This window comes from Mytilus trossulus, chromosome 12, assembly GCF_036588685.1.
Source record: "Mytilus trossulus isolate FHL-02 chromosome 12, PNRI_Mtr1.1.1.hap1, whole genome shotgun sequence".
NCBI classification, from domain to species: Eukaryota; Metazoa; Mollusca; class Bivalvia; order Mytilida; family Mytilidae; genus Mytilus; species Mytilus trossulus.
In genome coordinates this window covers 2,311,164-2,316,412 of record NC_086384.1, presented here as the reverse complement: position 1 = coordinate 2,316,412, position 5,249 = coordinate 2,311,164, and the positions used below count along the sequence as shown (strand labels likewise).

The 5,249-nt window shown below is 30.7% G+C and overlaps 1 long non-coding RNA gene across 1 annotated transcript; it reads left to right on the top strand.

Moving 5' to 3' along the window:
* The first annotated feature begins 2,875 nt into the window (after positions 1 to 2,875).
* LOC134692752 (uncharacterized) lies at positions 2,876 to 4,856 on the top strand. The gene is made up of 2 exons (XR_010102265.1): positions 2,876 to 2,923; positions 4,433 to 4,856. It is a non-coding gene; the product is annotated as an uncharacterized LOC134692752 (long non-coding RNA).
* Positions 4,857 to 5,249: the final 393 nt, after the last annotated feature.

Sequence of the window (5,249 nt, the reverse complement as noted above, 5' to 3'; positions counted from 1 at the left end):
TTTGTCTAACATATTAACATTTTTAATATTCATTTGAAATATCAAGAGGTTTTTACCAAATTTGTTTAAGTAAGCTTGGGGTATGATTGTCCAATTATCACCAGAATTTTGTTTAAGTTTTAAAATCCATCGCAATTGAAGAGCTTTAAGATATAGGTCTATGTCGATCATTTTTAACCCACCTTCTAGATAGTTTTTACAAAGAGTTGCACGTTTAACTTTATCTTTTTTCCCATTCCATATGAAATTATATACTAGAGTTTTAAACTTTTGTATTATTTCCTTTGGTATGTACATATTTGATGCAATATAAGTTAAATTTGGTAGAATTAATGATTTTACTACTATTATTTTACCTATTAATGTTAAATTTCTTTTCATCCAGTTTGATATTATTTTTTCACACTTTTTAAGCTGCTTATCAGTGTTTAGTTTTTGACAGTCTTGATTGTTATAACCAAAATAAAAGCCAAGACTTTTAATATTATCTGTTTTCCAATTTATGTTTTCAAATTTGTCTCTGCTATGTTTAAGTTTTCCCAACCAAAATCCCTCTGTTTTATTTCTGTTTAGTTGTAGTCCTGATAAACTTCCAAAAGTTTCAATTATATTCATTGCTAAACTAACATCTTTTGGTGATTTAAGAAATAGTGTTGTATCATCTGCAAGTTGACATATTTTAAGTGAGCAATTTTTACCATCTAGTTTCACCTCTAAACCTTTAAGATTATTATCTTCTCTTAGTTTTAGTGCCATAATTTCAACCACTAATACGAAGGCTAACGAAGAAATTGGACATCCTTGTCGAATTCCCCGAAAAATGTTAAAACTGCTGGACACCCAACCATTGTTGAGTATACAACCTTTTATGTCTGTGTACATTGTTTTAATCCATCTTATAAAACTACTTTTAAAGCCAAATTTTACCAAAGTTTCTGACATAAAGTTCCATTCGAGGGAGTCAAATGCCTTAGAGAAATCAACAAAAAGTATAGCGCCATCTACTTTAAAGTTCTCTGAGTAATCAATAATATCTTGTATTTGCCTTATATTGAAGCCTATGTATCTATTTTTTATATAACCGTTTTGATCAGTATGAATTATTTTTGGTAATACTTGTTTTAATCTTTGAGCAAGTGCATAAGCCAACAATTTTACATCATAATTTAACAGAGTTATTGGGCGATAATTATTTAAAGAAAGTGGATCTTCTTTTTTGTATATTAATGATATTGCTCCAATTTTCTGTGAAGATGATAATTCTCCTTTTTTATAGCAAAAATTAAATACTGATACAATTAAATCTTTTATTTTTTCCCAGAATTTTCTGTAAAATTCAACATTAAGTCCATCTAGACCTGGGGCTTTATTTAGTTTCATTTTGAATATTGCATCTGTGCATTCCTGCACTGTTATTTTTCCTTCACATAAATCACTTTCAGTATCACTCAATTTTGGACATTTTTTAATATTGTTAAAGTACTTTTTAGTATCTTCCACATCAGGCTTAGTTGAGGAGTATAATGTTTTATAATAGTTAACTTCAATGTTAAGTATTTTTTCTTGATTAATAATTATATTATTGTTTACATCATACAATCTAGTGATGGTTTTTTTGCACTGCCTGGCTTTTTCAAGACCTAAGAAGTAGGAAGTATTTTTTTCTCCTTCTTCAATCCATTTTACCCTTGATCTTATTTGGTTACCTTTTACTTTTTCATTATAAAGATTTCCTAACTTTTGTTCTAGTTTCTCTATTTTTTCAATCAGGGAGGTATTTGTTTCATAATCATTAACTCTGATGTTAGTTGTATGAATTTCATTATTAAGTTGTCTTAGTTGATTTTCTAACACATTGATTGAATCTTTTTTGTTGAGGGCTTTTAATTTACAGAATTGAATTGTACAATCTCGAACCTCTATTTTAAAAGTGTCCCATAAAGTGTCTAGATTTTTTGAATCATTTGCTTTAATTTTATAGTTGTTAATTAGATTGTATATTATTTTTAGGTAGATTTCATCGTTTAAAACGCTACTATTTAATTTCCAGTATCCACGTCCTTTATTATTTCTTGATATATGTACTTTTAAAGATACACTATTATGGTCAGTGTATTGAATAACAATTGGTCTAATATCACAAGAGGAGCAATTTTTTTTAATTTCAGTACTAACAAGGAAGTAATCAATTCTAGTGGCTTCAGTTTTATTTCTTTTACACCATGTAAAATGACTTTTATCTCTGTTTTTTTCACGCCATATATCTGTTAATTTCAAAGATTTAATTAAAGTTTTAAGTCCGCAGACTGGTTTATCAAATTTTATTCTTTTATTTTTATTTTTAGTATCGTTTTCAGATAAAATATCGTTAAAGTCTCCTCCGATTATTAGTTGTCCAAGACTATATTTATCTATAAAAGTTTTAACCGTTTTAAAAAAAGTGTTTCTTAGCTTAGTATTATTTGGTGCATAAACGTTTGCAATTGTAAGTATGCTTTCGTCAATTTCTATATTTACGAGAAGAATTCTTCCATCTTTATCTTTATAAAAGTCAATAAATTTATAGTTGAGCCTACTTTTTAACCATATAGATACCCCTCTAGCATTGCTCTGACCATTACTGAAGAATAATTCACCTTCAAACTCTTTTTTTAAAGATTCTTCTAAGTTGTCAGTAAAGTGTGTTTCTTGTATTAGGAGAATATCACATTTTTGTTGTTTTGTCCATTCAATTAGTCTTTTTCTTTTTTCAGCTTGCTGTAATCCCTTAGCATTAACTGTACAGATGTGAAGGTTTTGATCAGCCATAATTGTTAATGTAAAAGGTAAGTTTATGATTGGGGAACCCCCATCTATTTATAGTATCAATTATCGATTTTATTCTTTCTGTTACCAGTTCACGAGTATTTACTTTATTCAACAGGTAAATAATTGTGGTCAATTTTGCTGTACTTTTAGCATTTAATTCTTTATACTTTATACAAAGTGCAAATTGTTTTACTGTAAGAAGTGATCCTACATAAAAACATATTAAATAGTGATAAAATTTAATCACAATAATTAGATACACAGTATCATTAATATTTATCTTTACCGTATTATGTAAAAGAAAATTACACAATGTTGTTCTCAAATTGACAAAACATACAGTTTCTACACATGATGACCTCGCCTTACGGGTCATTATTTGGGTCAACAACGTGACTTTGTTTACAAACTGAGCTATGACAAACATATGCCACACACAGTTTGTGAAGACAATAATTGAGAAATAAATTTTACTCAATACAAAAATAATATAAATACTACAATAATTCTTTAAAGAAATATAAAAATGAAAACATTTACATGAATATATTATACAAAAGATGTATTTACATAGTTTACAGTAGACAAAGGTAATGAGTTCTTCATGTAAATATGTGCATTTTTTTTTATCAGTACTATACGTGTTTCTTTTGTCAGGTCTTATTCTAGTCCGAGATTACTCTGACGTCCGACGGCTGTTTTGCCAGACAAGCTGGGGCCGTGGGACGTCAGAGCTTGTCCCATATCAAAAAGTGGATATTTGCCCACCCAAAATAGATGCGCTACTTTGTCGCTTCTGGAGCTGACTGGGGGCCTTGGAATTTTATAAATCGAGCATCAGTCTCTTCATTTTTCATTTACCTCTTCATTTATGTAAGTTTCACCTACCTGCCAACCTTTATTTTTCTATATTTTAACAGTTTTCATAGTGACCCCCCCATTTCAGCATTTTCACTATCATTTTCAAATACTATCACGTGACCACGAGAAAACAGGGCAAATGACAATAATGTAACACCTCGTTCATTTACGATGCACCTGCCTAAAGATCCGAGAGCTTCCGATCGTTTTCGTGGTCGGAACTAAATGCTGATTACCGAAAAAACGTGGTTGCTTTTAGATGTTAATTATCGATCTCCTATAAAGGAGGTAAAAAAATATAAATATTTGCATATTTGAGTCTCGAGGCCACGAACTCTCTCGTAACTTGACGTCCATATTTGAAAGTGAAAGTGAAAATGCTGAAATGGAGGGGTCACTATGAAAACTGTTAAAATATAGAAAAATAAAGGTTGACAGGTAGGTGAAACTTACATAAATGAAGAGATAAATGAAAAATGAAGAGACTGATGCCCGATTTATAAAATTCCAAGGCCCCCAGTCAGCTCCAGAAGCGACAAAGTAGCGCATCTATTTTGGGTGGGCAAATATCCACTTTTTGATATGGGACAAGCTCTGACGTCCCACGGCCCCAGCTTGTCTGGCAAAACAGCCGTCGGACGTCAGAGTAATCTCGGACTAGTCTTATTCGTAATGTTTTGTTATTCTCATCCTTCTTTGCTTTTATTTTGCTAAATTGTTTTTTATAGCTATTGAGTGCTAAAAGATTTATTATTTTTTCCAGGAGATATATGTAATGGTTTGCATTATGAAGTGGATTATATCTGTTTTCCAATTTGGACTCAAAGTTTTGCACATAATCTAGATATGAAGTATCAGCATACACGGAGCTATAAGTGTGAATCTGTATGGGAACATCTGTTATCAATTCACTTAAGAATTTTTGTGTGCAAAAGAATGTCTGTTGCAAATTTGTGTACAGAGTTAACAAAATATATGTGTGTTCATTTTGTGATATAAGGAGAAGAATTTTGAGGCACATCTGGATTAATTGGAACTGTGATGAGAAAAGTGCGAAATTTATATAAAATATGCAATTCACCAAAGATATAAATTGTGAAACTGTACTAAATTCAACTCTACTGTAAATGAGTTTTGTTACACATGTCATCATGATTATAAACAAAATAAATATCACTAAACATGTATTACAGTATAATTTTAAACTAGTTTTACATTTATTTGTTTTCATATAAAGGTTCTGTAAACTGTTTGTTGCTACATATACAGTACTGATAAATGCCATTTGGTTTCAGTTGGTGTCATTAAGTTGCCAAAGTTTTTGACCGTTTAGCTGTGGTATCACCTTCGTTGTCATGCAAAACATGGGTCGGGGTAACTGGAGACCTCTCCACGTTTCTGTTGGTTTTTTGTTTAGCTGGAGTTGATACAGACTCCTGTTGCTCCGATACAAATGAGGTGATTTGAGTTTGTTTTGTTTTTCTCTCTTTCTTTGACTTTTTTTTCTTTCGTTGTTCTGCCCCCAGAGATGTTACTAGTTGGGACATATCAATGTCTTCTTCATGTACACTCGTTGATTC